We start from the raw sequence: 22,637 nt of genomic DNA, 5'->3' as shown, positions 1-22,637 counted from the left end.
TACAGCGATTCGTAGGGACCAAACCTGTTGATTCGCCGAGTTTAAGTACGTAGATTTTTGTTTCGCAGACAACTATTGGCAGACCTTTCTTTTGGCCGAGTATCGTTTGGTGCCTATAATCTCGTTGCGCTTATTACTTATTTGTTTCGCCAAATAGCCGGTAGGAAGAATAGCAATTATACAGAGTTGTCGGTTGTTTATTTCGTTATTGTTTCAGTTAACCGAACAACTGTTCGTCGAAACGCGATAAGCAGAGTTATCAACAACATGACATCAAAATGTAGTTAGGTGCGAGCGACGATGAGCGATGATGATCGCTATTCTACTAAGACGTGGTTCACACGGCATTGTCATGCACGTTTTTTTGCAGTATACGTCGAACCTTTGTATACCTAGTGCAATCCACGAAGACGCGTGATTTTGTCAAAATTAGACATTAATGACATTGTAATAAGAATCACGGCACGCTTCATCGTGAATGACTCTACCTATACCAAACGTTTGTACTGCACAAACAAACGACATGTGAATGGTGGCATGTGCCACTGTTTATTCGTTACCGTAAACTACTTCAACTTTGCCCTCTGGCCCCAACATTGCCTGATTTGATTAAGAGTCGATAACTTAGCACTCTTATAGGTTTTAAACTTTTATCTACACCGGAATTATTATTACGGGGGGATAAAAGTTTAAAAACCTAAAGGGTGCTGAGTTATCGACTATAAATCGAATCAGGCAATGTCGGGGCCAGAGGGCAAAGTTGAAGCAGTTTACGGTACTGCAAATATACGCGCAGGACAATGCCGTGTGAACCACGTCTTAGTAGAATAGCGACCAACAACGCATGAGCCGAGTGAGCGGAACAAACGTGCCGTGGCACCGTACTGCTAACGTCGCGATTTGGTTCGTTTTGAGTTTAATAAAATACACACAAATGTGAAAGCACAAATTTGTTCGAGCAAACGTCGAAACAGCTAGAAACCGCCGCAAGGAATTTAGCTTTTACGTAAAAATACGAATCGAAATTGGTCCATTCGTTTGAGAGCTACGATGCGACAGCCAGAGCAAACGTTCAGAATGTGTAGTGATTAATAGGCTTAGTTGTTCGGCTTACTCATCATAAGCTAACTGATAAAGGTTGAGTAACGAAACGTTAGTCTGCGAAACAATACATCGTCGTACCTACTGTTACTCGGCGAAACTTGTCAGCCGATCAATGATGTGCGTAAAATTTGTCATCTAAATCGTGAGTTACCGCGATCCGTTTAGAAAAGGTTGCGGTTTAAGTGCAAATTTTTGGTCCAGTTGTATCCTCCGCCTCCTCCTACGCTAACGTTATTAAAAGGAAAATTATCACAGCTTAAAAGGCTATACGAATTAACGAGAAATGGAACATCAACATTTTTCATAAAATATTTACCGCATTTTAGTATGTAGGACGGCATCCTCTCTGCACTTTGGCCGATATGTCCTTGGCCGGTTTTTAAGATTCCGTACCTCAAAAGGAAAAACAGAACACTTATAGGATCACTTTTTTGTGCGTCCGTCCGTCCGTCGGTCTGTCAATCTTTATCTCGGGAACGCGTAAACATATCGAGTTGAAATTAAACGTATACTCAAGTCTAAAGTCCGTTAAAGCTGTGAAACAATCAAATTTCTATGTTAACGTAAAAAAAGATGCAGCTGTTTATATAGCAATAAACGCATATTTCGACACTCTGAAGGGAATCAAAGTTTGTAGGGTATTTTCCGTTTCCCTAACTATGAAGTTTAGACTGGATATTCATAAATACTGTCACGATGCATACAGGCGATCGCTGACATTTTTAGTTAGCTCAGTGTAAGCTAGATGGCGCTTTCCTCAATTAGGGATCTCTGAGCAGAATGACGGACGAACTCTAGAGGTCGCCACCGTAGTTTTCCCTTGACTCATTTATTTACGTAATAATATGTATTTAATATTTATTTATTATTTACTTATTTATTTTATAAAAGTAGGCATTTTATTACACTCATTTACTACACGAGTTTGTATGACTAAATATAGCTATAACCAACTCACCCTTGACCGTTTTTGCCGGCCAAGGGGGTGTCGACGATCAGCTGTGACCGGGGGAATTCTAACTGTAATATTCTTGCCCTTAAAAGCTGAAGCACAGCTGTAAAATACACATTCAACAGCTCACACTACACCAAACAGCTCCCTCGAAAGCTCCATGCGCCCAAGACTTGGTAAGTTCTCCGATATTTAACTCTTGTTTTTCTGTGTATTTTATTATAATTATTTTCTTTATAATTTAACTTTGTGTAATTGAACTGAAGGCTTCCCCTGGCCAGGGAATCTTTTATTTCAAACACTTCTTATACTTAATATTTTAACACTTGTTAATTTCTCTCATCCGTTGTTATAATACTCAGAAACTATGTTAATGCTTATTACTTTTATGCAACGGATGCTTACCGGTGTTAAAATAAATTCAAACTCAGCTAAGTAACGTTTAATTTCAAATGTAATCTTCTAACGGTTATTTAGTGAACCGTTGTATTCAAATTTTAACGGTCACTTAGGCTATTTATTTTTTCTTTTGCTTTTTAAAATAATTATATAAAACTAGAATCACTTTCCTTTGCCTGCCTGTAACTCCGTATGATTGTCTCTGCCACTCACTGCAATTCAGCACACCCTAAGAGTTGGTGCATCGCTGCAGAGGAGTGACTGGCAAACAATCTAGCACTGGACCACAACTGACACCACCTAATTTACAGGGCAGCTCCGTACGGCTACAGCTTTCAAAGCTCCGTTCGGCTACAACTCTCACGGCTCAGGCGGCTCCTTTACGCCCTAACCTAACACTAAGCCCTGACGGCCTTAACTTCCGGAGCTCTGCACATCCTTCCTGGCTCGTCCAAGACCCTGATCGTTCCGGCGTGGAACACTGTCCAGGCTGCTCGTCCTGCCGCCCTAAGGCCCCTTTTGACCTCGGCACCGACGACCACTCAGCTGGACCAGGCCCCCCTGCTGTGCCCAGCCCTCTTCGCTCCGGGTTCTTCTCTCCGACTCCAGGGAAGTGTAGGCCAGGGAGACCGAATAATCAGAACCGACATCTCAATAAAATCGCTTGAACTTACTACCTGAGGTTCTCGTAATACTTTTACTTTTAATTTTGTCATACTAGGCCTGTTATTTTTTGTGTTCAATTTTTAATTAAAAAAAATGTTAAAACGTCTTATTGTTTTACTCAAAGCGTAACCTACTAGGCCTCCTTTAAGGTCAAACCTCCCCTCAAGAGGTCTGCCCTTGACAGTGGCGCCCAACGTGGGGCGCCCTTGACAATAATACCACAGTACAAAAAGGAGCAGTACACCGTCTTCATACAAACGGCCGGAACGCGAGTTATAATAATAATTAGGTTATATCAAGGACGCTGCTGAGACGGATTACTGCTCCTTTTTTATACTGTGTAAATAAATACCTACAAATTTGTACGGAACCCTCGGTACGCGAGTCCGACTTGCACTAGGCCGTCTTTTATTTTAAGTTTAAGCTTTGATATAGACAATTTCTATATGAAAAGGGTGGGACCTTTTGGTCCTAGGATCTGGTACAGTCACCAGCATTAATATCTGCCACAGCGGAGTGCAAAAATATCTGACACGTCCTTCCGGCCCTAGAAATAGAGTCGTATCAGATATTTATGCACGCTTGTTGTGTCAGATATTGGTGCTGGTGACTGTACGCGATTAAGTTTCCTCGACTAACGTGCAGGTAGGCGTAGGAATGTGTGTACATGTTTGTTTGTTTGTTTATACTCCTTATTGTACAAAAAGGAAAAACAAAAAGGTTTCAGAAAAAAAACATACGAAGGCGGACTTATACCTGAAGGGATCTCTGCCAGTCAACCTTTGAGTGGTAGAGAAGAGTAATCAAATATTTGAATATTTTTATTTTATTTATTCTTTTATGCTAAAATGGATTCACTGGTTGGGATGGAATTTGATATAAATAGGGAGCTAACAAATTAGGTATCAATATTTTCTACAACGACGACCAATACTACGAGTATCAGCTGATAATACTCGTGTCTAGGACTTAACTATAAGTAAATCTTTTTTTCACTTCTCATGCTCGTAAAGTTTGTGTTTATGCTGGATCTAGGCGACATAAAATGACTTTTTATGCTCTAGTGCATGAAGTAAAATCTTCCTCTAAGATCAAGGTAATCAGGTGTCAAGAGCCACAAACAAAAAAAGTTTCTACATATTTTTTTAATTTATATACAACTATAAGTAAATAAATAAATAAATATCACGGGACAATTCACACCAATTGACCTAGTCCCAAAGTAAGCTTAGCAAAGCTTGTGTTATGGGTACTAAGCAACGGATAAATGTAATTATATAGATAATACATACTTAAACACCCAAGACCCGAGAACAAACGTTCGTATTTTTCATACAAATATCTGCCCCGACACGGGAATCGAACCCGGGACCTCAAGCTTCGTAGACAGGTTCTCTAACCACTAGGCCATCTGGTCGTCAAAAGTCAATGAAATAAATCAATAAAACTAAATATTTATAATTATATTAGCAATGAATGAAAGTGAAAAGTACCTAGTAAGTGAATAATATTATGTTATAACGTCTTAAACTTTCGTGATTCTCACTCATAGTCAAAATACCACAAACGGGACTTATCACGCTATTATTGCACAAGTAATATTTACCTCGACGTTTCGGCAACGTTACAGTTGCCGTTGCAGTTGTCGCCAGGTAAACAAGTCACCATAGCCGAGCATTTGTTGGAGTCAGGTGTGGTTCCACTGTTATGTCATTTCCTCGCAATCTGAGAGAAAAGCAGAGTATAAAACTCGAGTATTAAAAACCCATTTTCCCCTCGACGGTGTCTGTTCCTGAAATGGACAGCCAGCCCGGACTGACAGCTTTAACAATTAGATACCTCATCCACCAAAATCGATCCAGCTTTAGACTTCCATGGCAAAATAAGAGGTGTGTATACAGTTTGATTAATTCGAGTTAACACTTGACAGATGGGCGTGCCTTCAGTCAATTTTCAACTTTGACGTCATACAAATAAAGCCATTTTTAGTATACCGCTACCCACGTTTACAGATTATGTAAAAGCTATTTTATTTGTATGACCTCAAAGTTGAAAATTGACTGAAGGCACGCCCATCTGTCAAAGTGTTAACTCCAAGTAATCGTACTGTACGAAGATACGTAAAAGTACTCACATATACCTACTAAAAATGTATACCTCTCATTGGGCCACTCAGGTCCATTATCTCCTGAAACGACCCATCCACCTTCTGCTCGTAAGCTTAAACATTCTTAAATGCAATTGAAAGCAAACAAAACAACCTCGTTTCGAATCATTTCCAATTTTGCCGGGCATGTGTTCCATGTTACCTTTTAGTGACCCTTTCAATTCACTGGCGCTTTTTTCCTACATCGTATATCACTTGGTGTTTTTTAAGGTTCCGTAGCCAAAATGGAAAAAAACGGAACTCTTATAGTTTCGCCGTGTCTGTCCGTCCGCGGCTTTGCTCAGGCACTATCAATGCTAGAAAGCTGTAATTTTGCACGAATATAGGTATTATGTATAAACTATGCTGACAAAATGGCACAATAAAAAATCAATAAAAATTTTTTTTAGGGTAGCTACCTCTCTATAGTGTGGGGATAGGTCTTTTAAAACATTAGGGGTTTGCTAAGACGATTTTTCGATTGAGTGATTTGTTTGCGAAATATTCAACTTTAAAGTGTAAATTTTCATTAAAGTCGAGCGTCCCCCCCCCTCTAAAATCTAAACAGGTGAGTGGAAAAATTAAAAAAAAATTAAAGATGGTAGTAAGTATATAAAACTTTCAAGGAAAACTATAACGGCTAAGTTTGCTTGAGAGTTATTAGTAGTTTAAGAGTAAATAGCAGCCTAGCATATAAAATAAACCTAAACTTGGAAGATTCCGTATAAAATACGAAATCCTTAGAAAAATATTACTTAATTTTTTCGTAATGGCTACGGAACCCTATTTTGGGCGTGTCCGACACGCTCTTGGCCGGTTTTTTGTTTATTCAATCGCCAGCGGCAGTATCCGAACGAGAATGGAGGATAAGTTTCGTTAAAATAAATGGGATTTGCTTTGTTTGGCTGTTTGAATTTTCGTCGAGAATATTTTTCTCAAATGATTAGTTTCCAACTGTTTCATATGAGCGAACAATTTTTTTTAAACTGTACTATTCAGGACATATTTACTTACAGAATCCGCTTACTTCTGGCCAGATTTTCGTAAAATTTAGATAGCTAAAATACCTATATATAATAATAGTTACAGTTAATATCTAATAATAGTTCTTCTTCTTCTATAAAATGACTGTAATAATAGAACTCATCATTCATCATCCCAGTATATACGTCTGTACAGGCCTCCCCTCAGAATGAGAGGGCTTGGGCAGTATTCCCACGCGGGCCCAGTGCGGATTGGGAACTTCACACACACCATTGAATTGCTTCGCAGGTTTGTGCAGGTTTCCTCACGATGTTTTCCTTCACCGTAAAGCTCGTGTTAAATTTCAAATGTAATTCCGCACATTAATCGCTTCCATCAGGCGATCCGCCTGCTCGTTTGCCCCTATACCATAAAAACAAAAAAAAACGAAAAACTCACGAGGTGCGAGCCGGGGTTTGAACCCACGATCCTCTGCTTGAGAGGCCATAGGTCAAACCACTCGGCCACCACGGCTTCACACAAAAAAACAGTACCCCGAAAAAAATGCGTCAAGCTCAGAGGAAAAGAGTTTAATTTATTTTGAAACCCTTTCAACTTATTGTTATAATTAGTTTGCCGAATTTTTGACCCCGTCAACCCCTTCATCGTAAAACCTCTGTACAGGGTGCGCATGATTAAAGTAAGAGTTACAAGTACATTGCGCTACTCGTTTGAATACTTTTGGATTATTCGCGGTAGTTCCTTTGGCTGTTTCTCCGAAGGAACCAGTACCTTCTTTTTTACGCACTAGTTCCTTCACAAGAGATGTAGGAAGAACTGCGCTTATTTTTTCGCCTTTGTTCCTTTCGGCTAACTTAAAACCTAAAATTGCTAAAAGTGGCTCCGAAGCGGTAACGTTTCGTGTGCTCTGCCTACCCCACTTCCCTTCAAAATCCTTTACTTGGAATAAGTTAAGAGGCACAGCCTGATTGCCTTAGGTTTCTGACAGAATATCAGCCTAGGTTTCTGACAGAATTAAATCTTAATTTAAGGAATAACAAATGAACTTTTCATCACACTTGCTCGTAAACAGTGTCGTAACATGCAGGCTACCTTGGTTGCAACCCTCCAAATAAAACCCTGAACCTTAATGTGCTTGTCATGAAACCCGTGGTCGGAAAATGAGTCATTTCCCGTACTAATTTTGTTGTCATGAAGCCCAAGGTCGGTAAATGAGTTTGTTACTGCATGGTGTGCTGCTGCTCCGTGCGCGCGCTGCTGCAGGAGCACCTGCGCACGCAGGTCGGGCACAAGCTGCGTAGGGGGATGGCGGCGGAGAGCTGGCGCTGCCAAGAGTGTAGTCAGCGCTATCGGCAATTTTTGAAAAAATATTACTTTTTCTTTACAAATATACAATTTCACTCGCAAATGCGATGAAAAACATTGTATGTCGCACGGGCGGTACTAGAATTACGAACATCGACTCATTAAAGCCCTAAGTCTAGGACTTCGGGCTTCTAATAGTGTAGTCATTTCTAGTAGTGTAGTAATGTACTATTATTTTGGTGCCACTTTTAAATTAAAAGGTTTTAAATTATTGTATATTTTCTATTGTATTTTGAGCTTTGTATGTTGTTGTGAAGTAAGATTCTATCTATCTATCTACCCATTTGGGAATACATGGTGATATTTCTGTGTGTATGTGTGTGTGTTCTTTTCGCAGTAGCACCTTCAGTTCTTGCAAAGAAACAAGGGCGAAAAAATAAACGCAGTTCTTCCTTCATCTCTGGTGAAGGAAGTAGTGGGAAAACAACCGCATGTTTCCTGTGAAGAAACAGCCAAATAGACTATCGTGAATAATCCATACTTTTTAATAATTCACCCCGCGGCTCCGTCGCGTAGCGTAATACCCCAGTCACCTAACACCTTCGCTCTAAGTAAAATCAACATTTTTTGCATAAAAAATTAAATAAGGTAATTTGCGAATATATTCTTCAATAATCTACCAAAATTTTTCACCGCGACAGTAAAATTTTATAAAAATAATTCTGTAAAAATCAGACGAAATTACTATAAGCCTATTTACGTCACAATTTATTAGTTTAATTTATGTTCTTTGGAACACATGTAAAATCCACTTATTTTTTGAAAAGGAACTTAAAAAAAGGCTCCATATTTTGAAAAGTAAAAATTGAAAATTAGTAACGATAGTGGCATATAAGGTAAGTATAGTTACGGTTTAAGTATGTCTTTTTAACGTGCCTCGAGACTTTTAGTACTTATTTTTGCTGCTAATTTTATATCGGTTTAACAAAATACGTAATTTCCAATCATATCTATTGTTGGATATGTGACTTAAAAAATCTTATTTTATTTTTCTCGTAATAGAAATTAGACATATTACGAAATAATCACTTTAGTGCATTTTTTTTAATTTCCTGTTAGATATATTGGTGGATTCAGCTTGCGGGTCTAAATATAATTCAAACATATTTTGACAGTAAATTTCCTGATAGCATTTTTGCTACAAAAAAAACCACCTATTTTTGGTTCTTAAAATGACAAGTAGAAGCCGTATACAAAGAATTAGCCTTATATCAAATTATTTCCAAAAAAACTGTAGAATGACTGGGCTATAAGTCTAAGCCAAAAGTCTAAATAAGGCTTAAGCTACAAATTGTGTTAAACGCAGTTTAGACTTGCAAGTTGCATATTGATTGACCATTTCATACCCGTAAACTTTACGGCCTCGCAATATAATGCAAATTGCACGATTTTTCTTGCAAGTCTTACGGTAAACCGGGCTGGATTAAATATTTACATGGATAATAAAATTGTACTCTTCGTAGCACCTCTACGCCGTAGCACCCTCTACGCCGCTTTGTGGTGAATAAACTCTTGAATAATCGGTCGGATTGTAACTGATCTATTCTACAGTATAAAATAAACGAAAAACATCACATTATTTATGGACTAAAACGGTTTCAGTCTTAAGGATCACAAAACATTCAAGTGTGTTCATCATCATCACCATCATATCAGCCGTAGGACGTCCATTGTTGGACATGTATAGGTCTCCCCCTTACCCCCAATTGCTTTGGTTGGAAGTGGCCTGCATTCACTGTGAACCCGCGGCTTTAAAGAGGCCATCCGTTCATCTCGGTGGTGGACGTCCTACGCTGATAAACGTGTTGTACTTTAAAAATAATTATAGACTAGCGTTGTTTATAAATTTAGAATTGGATGTCGTTGTTTAAATTGCAATGCCGCGTATTTAACTAGAGGCAAATTCTTTAAAATTAGTGAAGGCCCTAATTATCACATTTAATTATGTTTTAGTAAAAAAACTTAATTTTAAAATTAATTAGCCTAATTATCACTTGATTATGTTTTAGTAAAAACGTCGCACTTGTCAACGTGACAGCTGTCACAGAACGCTTCTCTCTCGTGTCAAATTATTGTACGCATTACATTGCTGTTCGAAAATATTCAAAAATGTTTTGATATCGGTTCAAAAAATCGAGGTATCAAAAAAAACGCATAACACTAATCGGGGGTGATGAAATCTCACTTTGTTACTACTTTTTGTTCAAAACGTCGCACTTGTTGACGACAGCTGTCACAGAACGATGTGCAAATTATTGAACGCTTCATTGTTGCTCGTATTTCAAAAATTAATTTGTAGTTAATTTTAAAGTTAACAATTATATCGGTTCACGCTTAATCTTCTAGTTACAATTAAGTATAAAAAACTGTTTAGAAGTTAATCTCTAAATTGCTAGTTTTGAAGGTTACGCGGCATTGCACTTTCATTGACGATATTTATGTTGTGAATGGATTGGTTGCAAATAATTGCTTTGGATTATATGGAAAACAGGTAGGTACTCTATGTGCAGAAACGGATACAGTAATACAGTATTTTACTGGTATTAGTAAAAGTACTATTTATAACCGAAGCCTTTTAGAAATCAGTTGTTCCTTTGGCTTGTCCTGAAGTGCTTTAACTACCTTAACGAAAAATTTTAAAATGTAAACGAGTTCAAAATAAGCATTGTAATGTAAATACATGTTGATAATAGCCTGAATGGCTTCGAGAAAAGTATGGTAGGTACGGCCGTGCCTTTGTTTTTGTTTTGCTCGACTTGGCGGGGGGCACTGCCGTGCCCCCAGATGATGGGAAAAATATTTGCGTGACTTTTAGTATTTTATGCAACAGTTGTGTAAGAAGGGTCAAAAAAGCGAGTGGCGTGGGTAACGATGTGTGCCTAGCAAACATCGCAAGAAGAAGACGCCACGAGCTTTCATTGACTTACTTATACATATAATTTTGCATGCAATAATTTTTCTACGACTTTAGTAGTCCGCCGTTAAGAAGTCAATCCTGATACGTTTACCTCTCATACTGAATATGTAAAAAAAAACATTAACGTATTTAGTACCAGGATGACAGGTGTCAGGATTGACTTCTTAGCGGCGGAGCCTTCGGGCGGAGCGGACTACTATAGGTACTTATGAAATAAAAGATTAGAGAAAGAAAGCAAGCTTTAAGCTTTTTCGATCTAAAAGCCCTCTTAAAATATACATTGATCCCATGTCTGCAGCCGATCCTCATTAAAATAAGGCAGTACGAAAAGATGGTGATGCTAAGTATACAATGTTTGGACAGTATAATCGAATTTTGAAAAACTTAAATTGCATCATTCACGTAGCCTGTGTGTGTGTAAGAAAATTAGAAAACTTACAATGTCTCGGATATTAAATTAGGTGTGTGTTAAGCCTTGAAAGATAAAGAGAAAAGACTTATTTGCATAATGGATGTTCTCGAACGTTAATTTTATGTGTAGAGTTTACTGGCTTAGTAACAGAATGATGTAAGTACAAGGCAATAAGCAATTCAAATAGAACTCAATGCATCATGTTACAGGATACAATTTGGAAATGAATTTGAGACATGTGGACTTTAAATGTGGAAGAATTGGCACCGGTTAAAGCCAGTTTTAAAGTTCTGGGAAAATTGACAGTAGACAATTTATCTGTGTTTACTGTTTATTTATTTTTATTACTTACTAGCTGACCCGGCAAATTGCGTACCGCCTACAGACAATGAATGTCGTGTTCACTTTTAGCTAAACTTTTAATTATGATTGGTTATTTGGAGTATTTTTGTATTTTTTATTTCAACTCCAAATTTGTTACTTTTACGGGTATCCCGTGAAACCATATCGAAAAAATACAAACTGAGACATGGATGCACAGAAAAACCAGAAAAAGAGACCAGCGCTGGGAATCGAACCCACATGGGATTGGTTTCACGGGATACCCGTAAAAGTAACAAATTTGGAGTTGAAATAAAAAATACAAAAAGACTCCAAATAACCAATCATAATATATTGCTTAAGCGACATCTCTTGTCTGGGTGAGCGGTTGGTTCCGAAAGAATGTTGACGTCTCTCGATGAGACCGAAACATAGATGTCGCTAGTGCTGCTGCATAAGTAGCGTAGTAGAAATAAGCAACCTGAGATATGTATGCATAGGAAAAATTCGTGTCTAAATTCCTGTCCAGCGGTGGTGTAGGGGTTATAGCACGCAGCACGGATTGCTGAGGACCTGGGTTCGATTCCCAGCGCTGGTCTCTTTTTCTGGTTTTTCTGTGCATCCATGTCTCAGTTTGTATTTTTTCGATAAACTTTTAATGTTGTATTGTAAAAAAAATATATTAAGTTTAATAGTTTATTAGAATACATACAGGGTGAAACATTGAACGTGAATCAAAATTAGTGCTTCATGATCTGTTAATGTTGGACAACGCGCATTAATCCATTTGTTTAAAATACTCTGAGAAATTTTGATTTAAGTCACGAACAATAAATTAATTTTTAGACCACTTGCTGCTTAGATCACTAACCGCTTAGATCATTGACACTGAGACCAATTGCTACTTAGACCGGTGCTTTTTAGACGAAATGATTCTAACCCATAATTATGCTCGACTTCCCGATCGAAGGGGAGTTTACGTATAGAGAAAGATACCTTTGCGTCTTTATACTATTTAGGAAGTATACTAACTAGTCATTTTGTGTTTTAGTCAATATAAGAATTAGGTATTTTAAGCAGTAGTCCTATAAATTGCGATGCAGGAAAAACTACAACAAGTCAAATTGCGTTCCAGACCATCTTAGCTTTCCTTTGTCAGTATTTGCCAAGTTCAGCTCGTCTGGTTTTTCCCAGACGGCTTTTGAATAATGGAAATAGCACCCTTAACCTTTCCATTAGGGAACAGTTCTTGGAAGGCATTAATTTGTGCCAATTCAAAATAGCATTTATACTTCGGTACGTTGATTTTGCATGTATCTGTAAGGAGCTCAGGCTCAGAAATCATCAGGCACTGTGTAATCTTCGAAAAAAACTTTGTTTTGACCGCTGTCAGACTTTGCATAATCTCTACCACATGTCAGTGCTAAACAAGCAGCAGCAGCAGGTCGTCGCGCGCGCAGCGGGCGCAGCTCGTGGGGCAGACATACCTACCTAGTTCTCGTTAATGCAGGTCATTCTCAATGGTCTTGAACACATAATAGAGGATTTAATATATGGGTATTATAGATAAAATATTGTATGTAACTGTACGTAATTAGGCCTTAAAACACTCATGTGACCCTATTATGACACTCACACTCGTGTTTTAAGGACCCCTATTACGATACAGTTGCATAAAATACTATTTTAGGCATGACTGTCTAGAATTTCGACGACGCAGTCATTTCACGAATTTGCTAATTGATATAGGCAATATTTGAGATGTTGACCCAGAGCGATGTGGTTATTTTGCGAGATGTGGACTAGACGAGATCAGCGCAATTTACGATTCTGACATTTTGAAAGTTGACTAGGAGAGGTGTAGTCATTTTGCGATTGGGACATTATGAGATGAGGATTAAATACTTAGATGAGCTAAAGTAGTTTTGAGACTTGGTCAATTTAAGATCTGGACTATGGGCGATGTAGTCATTTTGTGATGTAGTCGGTCTCCTAGTGACCCAAAAGTTCTAATCTTTATCCTTCCCCAGTGGGCATAGCCGTGGGCAAAAGCTAGTACCAAATAATACAAAATCAGCTGCAAACCACAGCTTTCTGCGGTTCGTTTCGCAACAGTGAAATATTGAATTCAAATATGAAATTCGTGACCACTTGACTGTAAACTTTGTTCAATGAAACGATTTCTGTACTTGACCGGCAGACATGTGGTCTACCGGATACATGTCGGTTCATATTGATACTGATCATATCGATACCTTGAGGCTCAAAAGGCGTAAAGGACATTTGGGCGTAAAAGTAATCTCTCTCTCTGTCTATGGTATCTTAACAGTTTTATTAATCCTCGAAATGAAATTCACTCAAGTGTCCTTTACGGCCTGTATTGTTTTAGTCCCTGAATACATTTATTTTCAAAATTTAGGGTATAAAGTACACATAGATCCCACTGTTTAATCATCACGACAGTAAGTATAAAGTATGTTAAAAACACCGTTATTAAAGCGACACCATATTTTTACATTCCCTTTATTGCCTCGAAATAAATCTAAGGCACTGGCACACGCGTAAAAACGGTAATTTATTCAACTTTACGTACTTTAAGGCCTTTACGACCGCTAAATAGTTCGTGTAATCAAAACTATGGAATAGTCTGATTTTTTTACTCAATGAGATATAAAAAGTAATTTACTTTCCTATACGACACATTGAAAGAAAAATTTCAATGGTAATTATGTTACCTTCACAAGGGTGTAAAGAGAGAGAAGGGAGAAAGATTTGCACCAAAATAAGCAGTGTTTACTAGGTCATAAAGTACCGACCTATATCTGAATAAATCGCACGTATCTCTTTAACCATAAAGTTTGCATCAAAATTATTAAGAAAAACTACAAGAAAATGTGTGGTATATTTTTTTTTCTCCTGAAAAGTTGTATTTTTTGCTTGAAAGGTGGAAATTTGGATTTTAATATTATAATACTGTAAGTAATCTCGAAAAAGCCAGAAAAGTAAAACGATTTTAAATTGGTCCCGTCTGTTGAATTAAGTTACATAACAGAATTGTAGACCAATAGACTTGTTTTTTTTTGAGTCAGTAAGGTTTTCATTTTTTTAGATTTTATTTAAAAGTATTATAGCGTAATAGATAATTGTACAGTCAAGTGCAAAATGGACTTATCTAACCGTTCTAAAATATGTACCACAGACCCTTACTCCGACGTGATAAGGCCGTGGTACCTATATAGTACGTAACATATTTTTGAGTGGGTTCGAATAGATATTTTTGCTCTTGACTGTACATTTATTTATTTGGGAAACGAACAACATATACAAACAGTATAACACAGTTAAATATAAACATAACTTAGCTGATACATAACCCAAAGCAGTTTCCAGTTATAAAAAATAGTACATTGTGTATTAAGGGGTAAGTAGGGTATCACTAGCGTGAGTCTATTAGAAGCCCGACGCCGGAGCTCCTCCGCTTTTAATGACTCGAGTTTGTAATCCCCTTACGGCCCGTGATTTTCATCATATTGCGAGGAAAAAAAATGCAAAAAAATTATATTATTTTGTGTCTAGACGCTATAAAAACAAATGAATAAAATAATGGCTACAACAAAATTCGAAAATCAAAGTTCGTATCATACCGTCCCTCTCACTTTCGTATTAAATAATATTTGCGTCAGCAAAACGATACGAACTTCTATTTTTGATTTGCGTAGTAGCCCCGTGTCACTTTTTTTGAGTCGTACTATAGATAATACTAAGCTAATTATTCCAACATGATAAAAAAATATTTACTAAAATTATTGCAAAACAATTTGATAGAAATTTAAAATATAAAAATAACGAAGTTTCATGATGCGTGGAAACTTTTTATGGTGAATAATTGGGTTATACCTAGCTAAGTTTTAAAGATGTAAATAAAACGTTAGCTGACTTGAAACCTCTTTTGTCTGAAATGACGTACCTACTTACTTTTTAAAACTAAAGTCACAACTCCCTTGAGAAGAAAAATTAAATCCATAATTCCCGCGGGAACACTTGAGGCCATTGTCATTTAGTGTACAGGCATGGAATAACATTACTGACGAGCAAGTGTGATGAAAATATCATTTTTTGTTGCTCGAGCGAGCGTACATTACAAGTAATAAGAATGCAAAACAAATTTTGAAGCAAAATTGACAAACCAAACAATTAGACCGGCTTGATCATCCGCGGCGGAACTACTGTACTATTACTTATTCTGTGGCGGAACGCCAATACATGTTATTGCATATAAATTACAAATAGCGGGCGCACTACGCGGAAGATCGGTTCCGCGTAGTATCAAAATAAGTATTAAAAAAAATCCGTCAAGTCTTAAGGACAGTTTAAATTTATAATAGATGTATTTTGTAACTAGTTTTTAAGTTTTATTTACTTCCGCTTATTATATCTATTTAAACATGTAATTAGATTTGAGTAGGTATCGTACCTATATTATTATTTCAAGTAGGTATGTAAAAAATCCAAATAATAGCTATTTATTCATTTCTTTACCAGTGCAGTTACACATTGATTTAAATTCATGCAAAACATATCTGCATCCGAGAATAAATCATTATGTTTTTACACGCTCTTAAGAGTAGTCTATTTCTCGCATATGCAGTACGACTGAGGGGAACGGCATATAGATAAGACGAACGAATTTGTCGTTTGGGGCATCTAAAGAATATTTTTGAAAGTAAATTTGGTTAGTCATATTGACTCCATTAATAATCTGTACAGAAATGTCTGATCTTTGATATCACGACGCATTTCAAGAGACACGATGCTCTTAGCGTCATATGATTTATATTTCCATTTCATGCGCCTTATAAATTGTGTAGGATATTTTCTTTTGCGTCAATATGTACGTCAAAATGAGGGTCCCAGACAGAAGATGCGTATTCCAAATTTGTACGGACAAAAGAATTAAAGAGAAGTTGCACATGTGGAAATAAATAAATAAATCAGTCAGACGGGTCCAGAAGGGAACCGCTGGTCTCGGTACCACGAACAGGTAACCCGACACGCACCCCAAATTGGGATCTGGTGGAGTTCAAACATCAAAGCGGTCAGTAATTTAACAACCTAGCAACACTACCTGTTACGTCATAATTGCATGACAACCTCTTACCAAGTTTCGACAAAGGCAGTATAAATTTATTTTGAAAATAGGCCGCAAAGGGCTCTTGTATATATTTTTAGTCTACTATCTTTTGCACGCGACTTCGTCTGGCATTATTTCGATGTTGGCAATCCTGACAGGCGACCGCGACCGGAGCGCGCGGCCCACTGCTTAATATGAACTTAGTCGGGCGACGCGGTCGCTTGCTTACTGCGATTCCGTGCCGTCTCCGCAGTTTGAGCAGCGGTGCGGACTGCGGAGGGCATGCGATAAAATCGTGATGCATACGGCACGTCTCTGCGATTCCGTAACCGTCCCCAGATTTTGCGTATCATATGCCCTCCACACCGCTGCCCAGAATACGCAGACGGTGTGGAATTGCAGTGACGTGCCGTAAACGTCACGACTTTTGGTGGAGGCAATGCGGTAAAGTCCTGACGCTTACGACGCGCACCGCTTGCTTATTTTAAGCAGCGGTGTGGAGAGCATGCAATAAAATCGTGACGGTTACGGCACGTCACTGCGACTTCGTACCGTCTTCTGAGAGAGCGTCCCCAAGGACCCAAATACTTAACCCATCTTAATCCCTATCCCGCTCATTTCTACCACTAAACAGAGAGAGAGATGAGCGAACATTTTAATTTGTTAACCCCTTGCCAATTACCCTGAAATCTCGTTATTGGTCAAATGAAAATATGAATTTTAATCTTTCTAATTAGTTTAGGCGGTTTAATCCCAGAGCCCAAATCTGCCAATTAGGGACTTTTTAATTAAAAAACGCTAACAGTGTTAGCGCAAATAATTTTGTTGTCACATCGTTTCTGTATTGAGTCTACGTTAAAAATAAAATGCTCAGTTTCGATGGCTCAAATCATGTCCAAACAAAATAATGGGGTGAAGTAGGGTGAGGTTTAATTTTAGCGACCTTTATTAAAACAAAAACACACTTTTCGCCTTTATTTATGAAGACTTTTTATGATTTCGGAGCAAAAATAGCCATATTGTAGCCATAACAATAATCTTATACCTATAACAGAGTAACGTAAGTGACTAAAAATCAACGCGCATCGTCATACTATACTGGAGCTAGAGTCTTGACGTAGATAGATAATATTTATTAAGAGTCATAGGGCTAAGAAGGATTTTTTAGAAATGGCACAAAATAGGGAATAAAAAAGATTTTTTATACCAAATGATCAGCTGTGATAATAAAGACTAGAAAAGTTCGTACGTGACACTTCGTAGAACCCTGTCGTAGGGAGTTTTTTTTATTGTGGCAAATGCTGACTGCATTCGGTCTACGTTCGGTCGAAAAACATAAGTCTCCTTCAGGCAAGGTAAAAACCGGCATTCAGTTATGGGTGCACCCTAGTTTCTGCACCCAAAAATTATAAAAAAACCGTTCTAAAAATAAGTCCTCCGTCTTAAATACGTCTCTCTATTGAAAAATTATTCCTTCACCTCCCTCAAGCTCAATTTGTTGGCCCAGTGACAGCTAAAGCATTCTGCAATTTGTCCTGTATTTGGGACGAAGCTTTTGATTATTTTATTGGAACTACCTCTACTCGTATACGAAGATGGCTTAATGTTTGACACGACCCTTGTTGGGCTTGCAAATAATTAATACAATAGGGATGTTACGGGGGTGGTTTTATCGGAACCGAAGCCGAAACCGGAGTTTTTAAATTTGTTTTAACGGCACCGAAACCGAAACCGGAACCGTAGGTGAAGGTGGAGTGTTGGAGACAAATAAGAATCTGTTAAGGCCGGGTCAGATACTAAAATAAAATAATTATTCACAGCCACAGAATACAGACCATACCTGTCTGATGTTATCAGAAAGGTATGGCCTGTACTTTGTCACTAAATGAACACCTAATTAGTCAATATTTTTTTATCATTGTAATATTACCTATCTAATATTTAATAGAAATGGAAAGTATTTAATACACGCTAAATAAAAAAGTAACTTAGAGCATTTCTAGGAAATGTTTACACAAACAATTTAATTATAAGTACTATAATTGGGTATAGGAAATTCAGAAAAGTCATTAAATTTCATATTATTTTTAACAATATTTTAAACTTAAATAATACTGCTGTAATGTAAGTACCTATTTAGATTTATTAATGAGTAATTAATTGAGTAAACTATGTTTCCCTTATTATCAGAAAATCAAAAGCAATTAACAAAACATCAATCAACAGGAAAAACATTAGACCTAAATTAGTCATATCAGATTAAGCTGCTTCAGGCTGTACGGTATTATTTTTATCATTCTCTAATCTTACAAATCCTTCGTACTCATTTGCATGGTTGGATTTTAAATGATTTTTTAATGAAATCATCGTACCTCTTTTCCTTGAATATCGCTCTTCTCGCATATTTTGCACTTAGCTGTATTCTCCAACTTCAATAATCGATAAATCTCTCACATTATTTTCCATTTGTACATTCACAAAACCTACATTACCGTCTCAGTCACACGATAAAACTCAATCACATTCCAATTTCCATTTACAAAACTCAACTCACTGCCTCGATCCTTACCGATATCCTTACCGTGCACCAAAACAATAACAAATTAATATAAATAAGATTCCAAAAACCCAATCTTAAGTCCAAACCTGTTTGTCTAGCTAGGCACGCGCCGCGCCACGCGGCCGCTGGTGAGCTCCGATATAAACTCCGCCCAAAGCCAAACCTCAAAGCCTCAGCCGCTTGAAATCAATCGGAACGGAACCGAAGCCAAAGCCGGAGGTGTGAAATCAATTAAAAGTTTCGGTATATGGGCACCGAAGCCGAAACTCCGTAACATCCCTAATATCTACAATGTATTAGACCCTTCGTAGATAAGTAAAAGCGTTGTTGCGCTTTCTAACAGACGTACATTCGCTTTTATAATATTAGTTAAGATAAATAGGATTGGCAGATAATCTATCGATCCTACTTATCGGCGGTGCCGTACTGTGGGTATCATCCGCCCGGGGCGAAAGAAAATTGTATCGCCCTCTTGTTTAGGTTTTAAAAAACTACATTATAGAAGATGTCAATACTGTATTGTACCTTCAAATATAGAAAGGGGATTTTCACACACCCACATACGCGCGTTATTCATGCAGTATTTTTTATTATGGAAGTTTGCCGGCCCCCCAAAATTGCCGCCCGGGGCGGGCCGCCCTCCCGTCCCCACTACGCTACGCCACTTGGTAGACTGCACACTTGATTGTTCAAAACACAAAAAACTGTAGTTACTCTATGATACTAATACGTTTAAAAATAAATAAGTTTTTTTTTACCTGAAGATACTTCCTCGTCATTTTAACATTACATTAGGTTAATTTTAATTTCATCAGCAATAGCAAACAAATGTTAATCTACAACGCTTTTATTTGCGTGGTCCTAAATGAAAAGATAACAATGAGGGTTACTTCACAAGCAAAATATCTCTATATGGCGTAAGTATCGTTAGGTTGGTTTGACGTTAGGCTGCGTTTGCACCAGAGACGTGCGAGGATGCTAAATTAAGATTGTTTTTTTTGGAATCTTTTTGTATTTTTTATTTCAATTTCAATTTTTTTTGTTTTTTTTTACGGCTATCCCGTAAAACCCATATTGGAAGAAAATATTTAATTGCCAACAGTACAAATAATACAAGACAACAATATAAACAATACAAGATAAAATAGTACAATACAGCACAGATCATATAAAAGGAGTTTATAAAAAAAATAAGAATATATCTTTGGAAGTAGTCTGTCCTGCGGCAAAAGGAGCAAACTCAGCTAGTGCTGCGCTTACGCGGAAGCTGCCAGAGCTGGTTTTCAGTCTGCCCCTGTTGACCCAAAAACAAAGTGAAATATAGATGCATAGAAAAACCAGAAAAATAAGACCAGCGCTGGGAATCGAACCCAGGTCCTCGGCATTCCGTGCCACGTGCTATACACTACACCACCACTATAAGCCACTTATTATTTATATACCTAAATTAAAGTCATGTACATGGATACTGTTTGAATAGCGGGATAAAAGAAGCCTTTGTGGTATTCTGAAAGTCCATCTAAAAACAGAATCGTGAACTGCAGTCAATATAATGTACCGAATATACGATAGTTGAGCGATATTTCGATTGCGTCGTATCAGTTCTACTATTGGACACTAGATGGCGCTAGAAGTTGCTGCAAATTCAAAGACAATAAAAGTAGTACTATTATCTATTCTGTGATGGAAGTTATATAAATTTCGGCTTTATAAGTTTAAAATAACTACTCTCTGGCCTAGGAAAATTTAGTTAAAATATAAAACCGGTCGAGCCTGCATTTTACTTCACAGGTCTTTTCGGTCCTTCCCGTACAAACTTTCACGTTGTAATAATAGGATGTTATTGAATAGGAACGCGTTTTAAATAAGTACTGGACCAAAGTTTTCGAAATAAAGCTAAGATAATGAATAATTTAATCACAGATTCCATACAAAGGACCTTTCTGCTGAAATCGTAGGTATATTTGATCAATTAATAAATTCATTTGGTTGTACAAACACTTACATCAGACGAGGTCGGCTTGTACCTATTTTTGCATATTTAATTAATACCTCTAACCGGCCAAGTATACACCGTGTTATTTTTAATTTCCGTTACCTTCCAAGGAACATTGAACGGTCAAAGGAAGTTAATTTCTTAAAAATAACAGTGGCCTAACTCTTACTGTTTAAAAGGCAATTAAGAATAATGATAAACATGAATTCGGTAACGCTATTAATTTATGAAGCTTTTCTAAAGTCCATATCCAGAATTTCTGCCTAGAGTAATATATAACTTTCGACGTATATAATAGTACAGCTACTCGCCGACAGGTGGCGCTGTACGTAGTCCGCTTCATACGGTGGGCAAAAGGACCTATTGAATTTGGTGAATGCATGGATGGAAGTTATTAGTACCTGAGGCCGCATTGTCTAAAGGTGCGCTTACATGGGCAACAAAAATTGCTTAAATATGAGCAATGATGGTCGATTGCGACGTGACAAAATATAAAGCAATTTACGGCAACGGCAACAAGCGTCAATTTGGCAAAATGTTTTGCAACTACAATATTGAGCGATAAGGCGCGACTCCAAGAAACTTGACAATACTTTCCACGAGTAATTCAGTTGAAAAATGGACGACATTTTTCTTGCGGCGGCGGCTTAGGCGTAGGTATCTGTGGGTGCGAACGTTTTTAACAACACGGATGCAAACTTCATTGTGCTGTGAACTAGATGATTATTTTATTCAAAAACTTTACTAGAATGCCCCGACCGAAGTGATTTTGAATTTCTTTTGAATAAAGTTAGCTCATTAATTACGAAACGGATGACCAGTTGACAGAACCAATCCCTGCATCAACAAAACTTGCCTGAATCCTTCGATTCGATTCCTACTGGGGATTCATACAAAAGTTGAATGTATCTGTACTTCCACTCGCCCGCTCGCTCTCTCCGTAGAAGCCGCAGAATAAATACCTAAGTGCACACGAGATATAAAACAAATTGACTTGTATTTCTATACCGACAGGATATTCGGCAATTCGTATCAGCGACATTAAGCAATAAGCATAAATGAGAAGCAATATTGCTGAAACAATTGCCGCATTTTTTTGAAATTGCTGCATATCGCTCCACTAATTTCTTCAGATTGATCCATTCGTGTTGCCGAGCAATTATTGCTCAAAATTGCCGTGGTGGCCTAGTGGTTTGACCTATCGCCACTCACGCAGAGGGTCTACCTTTATTGGTTACCGATAGTTTTCCGAGTGCGTGAAGAACAATTGAGGTTTACCCACTTTGCCGTGAAGGAATACTGGTTATGGTCCAACCTGTTCTGAGAGACAAAAAACATATTTTTTTTTTATGCGACATAGCATGGCAAAAACGACCAAGTGGGTTTCTTGATTGGTATCGCTCCACTAGAGATCACCACCGCCCAAAAACCCGCACATAACATACCTCTTACTACCTTTATTGTTTGCCGATAGTGGTTCCGAGTGCGTTAGACAATAAAGGTCTCTACCCACTACACCGTATCATAGGTACCATGACCGTAATAGCAACTTGTCAGGCAAAAACATTTTTTTTATTCGACTAGATGGCAAACGACCAAGTGGGTCTCCTGATGGTAAGAGATCACCACCGCCCATAAACATCTGCAATACCCCTGGCCAACCTAGAGGCCTAAGATGGGATAC

General features: G+C 37.7%; 1 protein-coding gene across 1 annotated transcript in view; it reads left to right on the top strand.

Annotated features, from left to right (window-relative positions):
- LOC141437448 (uncharacterized) overlaps positions 1-22,637 on the top strand; it is a 134,088-nt gene that overhangs the window by 562 nt on the left and 110,889 nt on the right. The window lies entirely within an intron of this gene.

Source organism: Choristoneura fumiferana, chromosome 17 (genome assembly GCF_025370935.1).
Source record: "Choristoneura fumiferana chromosome 17, NRCan_CFum_1, whole genome shotgun sequence".
In the NCBI taxonomy this organism is placed as follows: Eukaryota; Metazoa; Arthropoda; class Insecta; order Lepidoptera; family Tortricidae; genus Choristoneura; species Choristoneura fumiferana.
The sequence above is the reverse complement of the archived record's forward strand: the minus strand, read 5'-3'. Positions and strand labels throughout refer to the sequence as shown.